The sequence below is a fragment of the Benincasa hispida genome, chromosome 12, assembly GCF_027475165.1.
Source record: "Benincasa hispida cultivar pf3 chromosome 12, pf3_genome.v1.1, whole genome shotgun sequence".
Classification (NCBI taxonomy): Eukaryota; Viridiplantae; Streptophyta; class Magnoliopsida; order Cucurbitales; family Cucurbitaceae; genus Benincasa; species Benincasa hispida.
In genome coordinates, this window is record NC_143489.1 from 45700795 (window position 1) to 45714196 (window position 13402).

The window sequence follows — 13402 nt, forward strand, 5'->3', positions numbered from 1 at the left end:
TAGGGGGACCTCATGGACCTACAACTCATGGGCTCCAATGATCTGCGATTGACCGGCTAAACTCTTTAACCTAATTAACCACCATTCGTTAATTATCGGGTCACTCTACTAAAGCCTAGTAGTTGCACTTCTCTCACTGTAGATATATTATGTCCACTCGATATAACCATGATTAGTAAGTTAACCCTTCACATGTTATTCGTAATAACGGCTAGTCAAAAGTTGTTTTACCCCCGAGATTACATCTTGCTTCGTAAGTCCCGCTGATTCTCTAATGAACAATTGGGTTGTGATCCAATCACTAAACCGAGTCCCTATCGGGCCAATGAGAGGGTGGGACCCCTTATTCAAGACCCAGAGTCAGCACTTTAGGGAACAACCTCTCTACTATCCCTAAAAGCGGGTAGGAGTGAATTCCGTCTTGCACCTTATGTCCTCAGCTATCTTACCCCTGAATGGGAGGCTTATTGAGCCGACGCTATTGAGTCAACCCTCACCCATGCAAATCTAAGGACAATTTCGAATAAACAGCAGTTCATAATTAGCTCAGGATTAAGGTCAAGTTTTCTACGTCATCAATTTGAAATAGTTAGTCTTAAATAGTAAACAGTGTTATTAAGTAAGAGTGACTTAATTCTTGGTCTGATCTTATGTAAACTCATTGCATAGGATGCCCCCACTTCTCATGTCAATACATGAACGAATCAGAATCACTTCGTTTGTAGCACTTTACAACAAAATGTGACACTATAGAGTGGGTCGTATCCAATAGTATTACCAGAATAAGGTACCCAGCCTTTTTCGTAAACTATAGATCATTTTGGCTATTTATTGAACTTGATCCACTCTTATGTCTCCACATAAAGTTCATGTATTCAAATAATAGCCATGGATTTTTAGTTTATTGGATTTAGACTTTACAAGTGCAATTCATATATTCAATAACAATTTTATTGAATAAACATCATTAACATCTTTATTGATAATAGAATATGTTTAACATTACAAACTGCGAGTTTTAGGACATACAACCTAACAATATGTATATTAACTATATATCAGGTACAATGGATACCTTACAGACAGGTTTCAGGAATGAGTTGAGCAGTGGGTGTCATAAGAGGATAGTAAAAGTTAATTGATCTCTATTTCTTTGTTGTGTGAGACTCTGAGATTAAGACATCTCTATAAATACCTTTAGGACCTTGACTACTTGTTTTTCTTTTTAAATAGTTTCATCTCAATGTTAGCTATCTTAAAGAGATTACCCATGGTCATGAATGATTTGATCTAAAAGGACCAACCTAGTAAGCAGTTGTTTTGAAATGGAAATATTTTAGAAAAGGGAAGATCATTTGGAGTGTCGCATTATAATGTATTCATTGGTCAACCAATTATATTTTTGTAATATAATTGTGAATACATGGAAATGTATTCATCAATGAGAACGTGAGTTATGATCAATATGACCAAATAAATTGAGGGCATTTCATACTAACTCTACTAAAATTTTATGTTGCTTTACATATGCGTAACCGTTGTAAAGTGACAAGCTCTCAAAAAAAATGTAGGACCATCACACGACTTATTTTCTTGAATAAAATTCGATGCAAATGGAAATAAATGCAAATGAAATTCGATCACATGACTTATTTGTTATATTATATAAATAAAGAAAATTGTAAGCCGTTTTTGTAATTGTTGGGAAGTTTTCTTTACGTGTCTTTTAAAGCGTAAGAAATTCTTTAAAAAAGAAAAAAAAAAAAAAAATCTCTAATCTCACAAAAAGATTTCCATCTTCTTCGAAAAATGGATTTTAGGCTGTGACAGAGTGAATCATCCTTGTGACTATTCTTCATTCATTGGTCTTTTTATTTGGGTTTTTATTTTAGTTTTTGTTGTATGCTACAAGAGATTAACCCAACATTGAGTTGGTTTTGTCCAATTAATGGACATATATCAAGTCAATTAAATCTTCATAAATGACATTTACAACAAAGAAGATAAATACAATACTAAGAGACATGATTAAAATAATGTAAAGTTAATTTGTGGATTAATGAAATTAAAACCATCCTAATTTTTTTTTAAAAAAAAAAAACTGCTAAAGATTCTAAAATTAAAATGGCAACAACAATGTGCTGAAACACCTTTTCAGAAGCACTGTGGTTTTTATTTACTTTTATCTTAGAGAGAATGGTTTTGGTTTCAGCTTTAGGGCAAATTTCATCCAAGCTCTTTTGTAACAGTAGTTTCTGTCATTATAAACCCCAACTTTGTGTAAAGTTCCAAAAATAACCCCATGCATAAGAAATTGGTGCTTCTAGTCCTTCATCCACTGTTTCATTTAACAAAAATAAGAAGCTTTTAAAACTCACTGTTCTTTTAGCTTTTCTACTTTATACCAAGTAATTGGAAGGACACAGAAGCAATAATGTTAGAATTTAGTAGCTATATGAGTGGCAAACATTCAGGGTGGATTCCATATGACTATTGTGCAACAGTGAAAAGTAGTTTTATCTAATTAAAACACTTTCTAGATTTTTCATATGATGAAAAACATGTCTCTAAAAGTTTATTCTAAATTTACAAAAATACTCCTCTACTTTTTCTTTCAAAAAAAAATTAATTAATTAATTAAATACCTGTTGGTTTTTTTTTTTTTACCAAACTTTGTTTCAAAAATAAAAAGTTTCATTAATACTCTTAAATTTTCAAAAGAAAAAAAACTAAAATATATCTTTAGTATTTAGTTTTGGATTGAAACGGTTAATATTTTGTTTCAAAAATACCTTTGTCAACTTTCAAAGTTTCGATAATACTCTCAAACTTTCAAAAGAGTTCAAAACATTTTCTTGCTAATTAATATATAGATTGAAATCAATAGTATCTCATTTTAAAAATATTTTGAGCTTTTAAAAATTACATTATTATTCTAACCTCTTAAAATATGATTAAAAGAAAACATGCCCATATTAATAGTATATGAACAAAAACCAATTATCTAGGTCATAATTTGAAATTAATCCTTTAATTTCTATCATATCCAATACATTTCATTTTTATTGGATTAACCTAAAAAAATATATATATATAGTTTTTGTCACTATTTCTTTCCTAAGTTTAATTTTGATTTCATGTCTATTTTCTACTTTAACTCAATGAAAAATAAATTTCTTTAAAATTTTAAATTCACCACAAAATTAATGTGTGAAACAATTTTAAACCACCTTTGTCACATATATCTTTAGCTAGTATTTTAAAATGTTTTATTCTATCCTGGTGTATTTTTAAAGGGTCATTTACACATATGATAAAATAAGTCCAAATATTTACAAAATATAACAGTCTTTAAAAAAATTTATGTAATTCTCTTTTTATTTCATTTGTGATAGAATAAGTGACTAACATATGTTTGTTTAAGTAATAGATACACATATACTACTAATATACATCTTTTATATTGATGCATCAACATTTCCTAAAGAACCTATGACATATAAATAAATACTCACTAATATAAATATAATATAAATAATAAATATTTTAACTTGGTTATTAAAAAGTGTAAAATATTTATACACTATTTCTCTTTTTTCTTTCTCATCTTCTTTAGAAGTCCGGTACTCCCATTCTTCATTTTTCCCTTGAAGGTATTGAACCTCAGACCTCGAGGTCGATAATACAAGTATTATGTCAATTGAGCTATGCTTGTTGGCCTTTTTAAATTTTTTTTTTTATTTACATGTTAACTATTTAACCTTTATTTATTATTTCTCAAAACAAAACAAAAAAAAAAAAGAGAGCAATTTCCTCTTATCAAGGTATCTAAACTATAGCAAGAAGAAAGAGAATAATGGAACCATCATAAATGGAAGACTAAGGCTTAAATAATTTTATAAGGATGTACGTTAGTAGTTGAGTATTTGCTAATATGTTGATTAAGTTTAATACCTAAAAAGAGAGACTCCTATAGAATTCGAAACACACTGAAATTTACATCATAATTTTGCGGACAAGTAGTCGGAGGGAAAAAAGAAAGAAAACATGTGCATTACCAAATTTGAAATTATGAAGACTGTTGATCCCTTTTTGCAATTTAGTTAAGCTAATGATCATTGAAAAAGTAACGTATGTTACAAAATTAATAGAATTCCATAATAACATTTGCTATAATTTTGTTGAAATTTGTGAGTTATGTGGTTAATTTGTACGTTAATCTAACATAATTTGTGTGCAAAACATAAATTTATTGAATTATTGAGCTTATGGAGATTCTTACATTGTTTTTTTTAAAAAAATTAATTGATAAATTAACATAAATTGATTAGAATAATTACAACATCGATTTAAATTTAAAGTTTAATTTGGTGAAAATAAAAGTTAAAAATGATTACATTTTAGTAAGTTCAGGGAGTAAATATTATTTTTCATAAAAAGAAAAATCAATTATAATATTGTCAAGTGCATAAAACTAAATCAAACCAAATAAACTAACTTGGACCAACCAAGCAAATTTGATCAATTAATCATATATTGAAATGTAACTAAATCGTTTGAAAATTTTATGTTGAACTGTATAATATGTTCTATATGAATTTTTATTATTATCTAAGTTTACAAAATAGTACATGAGTTTATAAAATTATTAATTTTGTTGAGGGTTGTCTTAGATAAGGCTCAAGCTTACCGGTGAATGCAAGTTCAAAGGTACACTGCAGTCCACATGAGGGTCCACGCATCCCAAAAAAGGAACCATCGAACCTCGAGTTGACTAGCTAAGCCCTTCTGATTTCACTAAAACGAAAACAGTCAAGCTAAATTTGCCATTGACACCCTGCAATTTCGAGGATCATACCTACTCTAACACACGATATCGTACATATCCCAAACGAGAGTTTAGAATGGACTTTATAAATAATCATGTACCATCAACTTCAAGGAATAAGCAATTTTCTTTTTATTTTGTATTGTACTAAATATCTTTTTATACTAACTTAGACATCAGGAGCGTAGAAAGCTCAGAGTATGGGATGAAGGGGGATTGAGAATAAAAATGCATAGAAAGCCCTATTTGACAAATTGGGAAGACAGCAAGGATGTTGGAGAAACCTTGTACCCTCTTCTCAAACCCTTTTGGTGCAGATTTATCTGAAGGACATTGATGGGATGGTTGGAATGATACATCAAAATGTTTTTACATTTTTCTATAAGTTTGGGGCTATGTCTAATCAAAAGGAATGACCCACACTACTGTTTCACCTGGCCCAGAGGGTAAGTAAACCCTTCAATTTTAGGACGAAGACCCCTTAACTTTCTATTGTGTCGATGGAGCCCATCTCACTTTTTGCTCTACTATGAAAATTCTTCACACTTTCGGTCTATATTGTTTGTGTCCTCTGTATGTTTCGGTGATTTGAAAGCTATGAAATCATATCCTCCAATTTTTAACACTATTTACCCTCTTTTTGGGAACCTAGGACATAGCAAGGACCTCTCTTTTGAACAATTTTTTCTTTATTAAATCAGTCTACTTGCTAATTCTTGAGTTTTGGTGCTTCTAAGTGGATGTTTGGGGCGTTAAGATAATATAGGATATAGAGAATTCTGATATCTGGAGAGTTCTGATCGAATATGAACGATCGAGTATGTTCAAGCACTAGATGATATACGATACACGGAAAGAAAATGACGGTGAGATACGAAACACATTCTGAAAATGGGTCCACAAACAATTAAAATCGGTGAGATAGGATAATGAGTCTCTAAACACTGAGATGATATAAGATGTGAGGATATACCATCTCATGTTGGGTCTCCAAACAACCCCTAAAAGTTATAGGCAGTGAGAAATTACATCAACTCTATGAAATTACATGACCCAAAAGTATGAAAATGTTGACAAATCTTAGGTATATAGAGTTCAACTAGTTCATTAATATTCTTCATCATATTGAAAAATGAATAATACTCAAACTTATGATTAATTATTTTAGGATAACTATACAAAACAATCAATTTAGCAATTCCACGAAGACATTTTTGTAGCATTCTCTAACTATGCAACTCCGTCCGAAATGGGTAGACACTATAAAAATGAGGATGCTAGAGAGTGTTTGTATATTGACACTCTAGGTTTCCTAATTCGAATTAACTTATAAAAATGAGGAATAGGATGCTAGAGAGTGGAATTCCATTATCCCATGATCAATATGAGCTGGTTCCTGCTCAATAGGCCACGCTTCTATGGGTAAATATGAAGTTATGGGCTTATAATCAATATCACACAATATTTCCATTTCATTAACTATGAAATTCCATAATTTGAATATGAAAGTGTTGAACAATGTCCAGTATATATATAACTCAACTAATTAAGATATTATAATTTTTTTTTATCATATTGAAAAATTAATAAAAACTCAAACTCATGATTAATTATTATAGGATGACCGTACAAAACAAATTAACATAAGTGATAAGGACGACAACTCTCCAACTATCTCCACAATGGTATGATATTGTCCACTTTGGGCATAAATCTTCATGACTTTGCTTTTAGAATCACCTCAAGAGACCTTATATCAATTGAGATAGTTATCCTCATTTATATACTCATGATCATCCCATTATTTAACCAATGTGAAATTTTGGTCCATACCCAATAATAAAGAGCATGATAGAAAACCAAAATCGTTAAGCATGTTAGAGTTATCAAAAAACCTGAATTAGCAAGAAGACATGGTTTTTTATCTTTCTAAACCATGCAACTTTGTTAGAAATATTGGATATGTAGACGCTCACTAAGATGTGGAATAGGAAAATTGAGATCATAATCTTGTATTTATATATTGACGGTAGGATTTCGACCACAATCTCCCAGAATCAACATGGATCAACTTTTATTCAACAGATCACACTTCTATATGTGAAGTTATGAATCCATAATCAATATCACACACTACATCAATTAAATAACTCAAATATAATTGCTATTTAATTTGTTACCTACATATGGATTAATTATTAGAATTAATGTCAAAGATAAGAGGTTTGAATCCCACCCTAACGTTTAATACAATTCAAAAAAAAGAAAAAAGTGAATTGCAATGAAATTTGTGTAAGAACTCAAAATCATTTCCTTGAAAATCTAAATTTCATCCATTGTGAATTAAATTAAGTACTATCTTAGGCCCTCTTTGCTATACTTTCAAATAAAATTAGCTAGAGTAAATAAGGTCTAGTTTGGTATCTATTTGATTTTTTTTTTTTTTTTAGTTTGTATAAATTAACTTATAGACACTCTTTCCACCTCTAAATTTTTTCTTATTTTTTTATATCTTTTACCAATGTTTTTAAAAACTTAGTCAAATCTTAAAAACTATCAAATAGTTTTAAAAACTTATTTTTGTTTTTTTGAATTTGGTTAAGAATACAACTCGTATACTAAAGTAAGATGTCCATCCTGATAAGAAATTAGAAAAAAAAAAAAAAAAAAAAAAAAGAACTCAACTTTTAAAATTCAAAAATAAAAAATAAAATAACCATTAAATGAGACATAGTTGTTTGGTAAATTCCAAACGTAAATATTAAAAAGTATTATAGAAGAAGAATAAAATAGAAATTTTAATAGTGAGTTAGAAGGGGTACGAGTTTTAAGTTAATCTCAAAAACTAATTAAAATGTGATTTGCTTTAAATTATTTTATAATTAGTTTTACTAAACACTAAAATCCTTTAAAATTTCTACATGATCACTTGCACAATCAAACACAAGATCACTCTTAATTAATTTCAAAACTTTAAATACTTTTTGAACTTACGTAGTAGTGAATATGTTAGATGGTTAAGCATAAATATGGAACTTCTAAGTTTGTTTTTATTTCTTTCATTTTCTTTCCAAATCTTTACGTAGTAGTGAAGTCAAAATGATATCAAAATATCAAAATCACAAAGCATGTATCATTATGATTAAAAAAATTTCAGCATCATTGCAAGATCGAGATATAAAGCCTAAACTCAAAGCATACATACATTGCACCCACCGTCAACTTCAAAAGCAAACATTGACTTCACTGTTGTAAAATAAAGGAAAATACATGGACAAAAAAGAAAGAGGGGAACATAAAAACTCCCCTGATTTTTAGATGGATGGTTGAGTTGAGCACGAAATACTTCCCTTCTTTTATTTTCAAGTTCATCTGCAAAGAAAGTGATTCAAAATTCTCTCAATTATTTATTACTAAAAATTAAGTTAAATTTTAAAAACAAAAGAAAACAATTAAATAGAAAGCAAGTAAATTTAAAATCTCGGTTGCCTCCACGTAGCACAATTTTTAAGGTCTTTTGCTCCACCGTATTCGCCTGTCAAGGCACTTAAAAATTCTCGTGTTTGTTCAGGCCTTTCTTTCTTGAGTCGATGAAGCATTTAAAGCCCAACAAGCACTCCTGCATTTGAAAGGTACCAAGCAGGTCGAATTTGGTATTTTTTTTAATATCTGCAAGAAAGAGAAAAGAAAGAATCAAAAGACTCAAATGGCTCGATCGAGCCTAAAGAAATAAAAGACGTTGTAATTGACTCTGACTCTTGAGGGAAATATGAACAATATCCAAAGATAAAGAAATTACCAGAGGGAAGAATATGACGAGGCTTGGTAATCTCTAACTCTATCGCCTAAGGCTCCTCAAGATGATGTTCGGACTCAGACTCAACCTCACAAACTTGCTTTTAGTATGGTTAGGGATAAACATGGTCATCATCACTCATCCAAGAGAATTCCTTAATAAGGATGGCCGCGATGCCACAAACGATGGGAAGCTCTGAATGTCTCTCCAGTGGAGGCATGAAATCTGCAAGCTAAGAAACAAGATCCATCTCAACTAGCATGGGGGCTTGAGTCTCCAGGTGAGACTCAATTCACTCCTGCTCACACTGAGAAGAATTGTTAGTAAGTTCACACATTAGAGATCCTAATGTCTTACCTTGACCAAAAGTCTGAGGAACCAATTGCTCAACATAGTAGTCGATATTGGTTAACTCACTGCTTAGTTCGGTATAACCAGAGGCTGGTTGCAGCGCGGATTCCCGTTGCCTATGGATTTCCTAAGAAAACTCGTTAGAGTTGTTAGAAACATCCATAACCAACTCTTCTAGTGATTTACCTGAACTGACAGAATGATAATGCATCGACATTAAGCTCGGGCAAGGCATCTCCTAGGGGAAATAGGTATCACGCACAAGACCATGCGAAAGCTGGGGAAATGCTTCAGATGAATGTCCTTGAAGTGAACAAACTTTACATGTCTCTAGTTCCTACAATTGCTTAATTTCCAAAACTTGCACAAGAGAGGTTAGTTTAGATATTTTATTTCTAAGTTCATTAATTTCTCTTACCTCTTGTTCCATTAATTTCTCTTACCTCTTGTTCTTGTTTTCGTTGAGCCGCTTGCTTCCCAAAAAGCGCATAATAGATGTTCATATCCGCATAATAAATACAAGTGGATTCAAATATAAAGAAAAATATTTCTAGGGTTTTTCTTTCTTTCTTTTTTTTTTTATAGAATTCAAAAATTTTCTAAGGCTAGTTGCTTTGGTTCTCCAACAATGGTGCCATTTTGTTAGGAAGGATTTAACGTCGTTCTTTTAAACCCTAGCCTAAACAAATATTATTTGTAATTTTTTTTATTCCTACAACTTACACTAAAAAGTAGCATAAGCGGTAAGTATTGTTTGAATCCATAGAAAACCATCGACTAGCCCTAAAACAATTAATGAACTCTATTGTGATGGGAGAAGGGAGGGAGTTGTAAAGAAATTGATGAACGTGTGCAAAAAATGTAAAGATGGGAATGTAAATGTGTAAATGAAAAGATATAAAGTCGCCTTTTATTTATTGATCCAATTTTGTTAGGTTTCCTCTTAATTTTTCTTGGTAATCACAGGCATTTCACAAAATGAAAATTCTTGCTAGTTTTTCACTTAGTTTATACACCCTAAAAGCATAGGAATGTATAGCCCTAATTTCTTGATTAAACAAGTAATCTAACCTAAATGACTCAATTAATAAGAATCGATAGAAACCTAATTAATTGTTCGTTTTCATTAAGAAAGAGCAATTCTTGACTAAGATTGGATTAGTAGTTCGGAAAGCCTAGGTTACTAGTCCAATTTTTCTTGAATTACTAATAATGCATAATTGTGAACAAGATTAATCCCAAGAACCTAAATTCACACATTTGCACTTTTTAGTTGTGGTTGCTCTAAGAAATTAAGCATCCATAAATGCTATTATTCCTAACATTTGTTAATAAAAGAAAGTTAGCAAAAAATTCTTAAATCCAATGTATAGAAGCTATTTCACATTCAAGAATCAATAACCAATGAACTATGTCGCTGAATATTTTTTGCAATATTTCTTATAGTGGTATACATTATCAAAATATCATATCAATGATATTTAATTTTTTTATTATTATTATTATTAAGTTCATCATTGATATGTCAAGGCAAACATAATTCAACTAGCATACACAGCTTGTGTGAGGGATCAAAAAGTGTGTGGTTCAAATATCTCCATCCTATTGTACTTATTTTTAAAAAAAGAAATCTAGTACATTATATAATAGAACTAATTCATGATTGTTTTCTAATGATTGTTTGATATCCATGTGATATGAGGCATATCATTGATTTACCATATCAATAAATTAGAGAAAAAATTTGTGGTATTTAACAACTTTTGTTTTCTATTAGTAAATGTTTGCATACTCATTTAACATTTGTTATTAGATTTATAAATACGAAAAATGTATATTAAGAATATTTATATTCGTTATTTATCAATAATCATTTGCATATTTACCATTATTAGATATATCGTTCATAACTAGTTTTCACCGAGTGCTCTTTGTACGCCTATTTATTATTAGATCTATTACTTATATACCTTATGAGAAAAAAAGGTTGGTTTTAAATATAGAAAACGAATCAAAATATTTATACAACATAACAAAATTTTAAAACTATCAATGATAGACATTGATAGACTTCTATCAGTATCTATCAACGTCTATCATTCATAGTTCTAAAATTTTGTTATATTTTGTAAATATTTTCAGCAGTTTTACCATTTGAAGTAATTTTCCGAAAAAAAATGGTATATTAGCGACATTTAACTATCATTTCAAAGTTGTGATAGTTAACCGGCTTAATTTCCTTCCGGTGTCTGTGGATGAAGCACCACAGCAGAGTGTTCACAATTCAAAAAAATCTTTCATGAAATTATGGGAGGAGATTGTCGCGATGGCTTTCCTCTAGTGTAATAAATTTAGTCTCTTTTGTAATTATGAAGCATCATCTATTGTCTTAAAATTGAATGATTTTCTCTAGCCTCTTTCTTATTGTATTATTTTCTTTCCAAGCTCTTCTCTAACTTCTTGATTAACTGCTATTGGGATTTGTGCCCTAAAACTTCGTAATTAATTAATTATTTAATATAGTATTTAATTAATTATTAACTATGTAATAATGAATTATTCATTATAGTAAAAATTCAAGTATATTTCATGAGACTTGAACAGTATGTAGTTGACATACAGATGAATCAAGTTCAAGTAATAACCTAAAGGATACGTCTATAGTATATGGATAAAGTTGAGTGTCTTATCTTGGTAATACTATCGATACGATCCATTTTGTAATCGTTACAAACGATGTAATCCAAATCGCCGTTCATGTGAAGACATGCGAGTGAAGGTATTCAAACAAAGAGTTTGTATAAGATTTGACTGCGAAATAATTAATATATCTTTATAATACCGTTGACTGAAGGGATTAATATTTTAGAGGATGATCATATGTAACTCGATCTCAATCCTGAGTGAGTTATGGACTCTGCCTATGAGAGCTTGTCTTTTGATTTGTATAGGTGAGAGTGACCCAAGTCGCCAACTCAATAAGTCTGCCATCTTAGGGCCTTGACCAAGTATGAAGGTAGGAACATAGCTACACAAGATGGAGTTTACTTCTTCCTACCTTAAGGAAAGTAGATCAGTAGTTCCCTTAAGTGGTGACTGGGTCTTGAACACTAGTCTCATCCTCTCACTGGCCCGAGAGAAACTTAGTTTATGGTTGGACTATAAACAAATTATTAATTAGATGATCAATGGTACTTAAAGAATAGAGGTAGTTATAAGGATAAAACAATAATTTGACCTAGCTGTAATTACGAACAACTTGTGAAAGATCAACTTACTTATAATGATTATATCCATGGACGCAATATATTCTATGTTGCATAGAAGTGCAACTATGGGTCTTTAATGGAGCAACCCATAGTTAATAAATATTGATTAATTTAATTAAAGAGTTTAATAAATTAATCTCGTATCATTGGAGCTTATAGTCTATAGGTCCATGAGGTCCACCTACTAGCTCACAACGAGTAAACAAGGATCAAGAGTTTTGAAAGAAATTGAAATGATTAAAATGATTAAGGGAATTTATTGTATATGATACAATTAATATAATATATTGTTTATTTTGAATGAGATTCAAAATTAAACTATATAATATGAGAGTTTAAATATATTTGAATGTGATGCAAATACTAATTAATATGAATTAGATCCATATAAAAACTATAGGTTATGAGAGAAATGTGCACTTGAGTATGATTGAAACATAGGTTTAATAAAATATATATTTAATTCGTTTCCTGTTATGTTTGTATCAGGAGTGGATTCTAGTGTTGCTGGGGATCTTGCCGCTTTTATGGGGTTCAGCCTGTTAGGTATCTTGGGTTACCTTTATTGGCTGGTAGGTTGAGGGCTATGGATTGTGCACCATTTATTCAAAGGTTTACAGCTCGTATTAGGGTTCGGCGGCTCGTTCCCTTTCTTTTGCGAGGAGGTTGCAGCTTGTTAGGTCTGTCTTGCAGTCCTTTCAAGTGTTTTGGTGTAGTATCTTAGTGTTACCTGGGTGTGTAACTCATGAGGTTGAGCGTCTGTTGCGGAGCTATTTATGAAAGGGCAATGTGGGGAGTCGGGGTGGTGCGCAGGTGGCTTGGGATGAGGTTTGCTTGTCGAAGAGTGAGGCCAGGTTGATTGTGAAACATGTGGTTTCATGGAACCAGGCTGCTATTAAGAAGCTGCTCTGGCTTCTTTTAGTTAAGTCAGGATCATTATGGGTGGCGTGGATGGAGGCATATATTATGCATAGAGGTTTTTAAGGGCGGTTCGGTGTGAGGTTGGGAAGTTTTGGTGCTTGAGGGCTATCTTACGGTATAGAGATAGATTCAAACATCTGGTCCATTTGATGGTGGGCGATGGAAGGTCATGCTTTGTATGGTAGGATCCTTGATTTCCGGGGGGTACGATTTTGAATACATATGGGTCTAGGATGT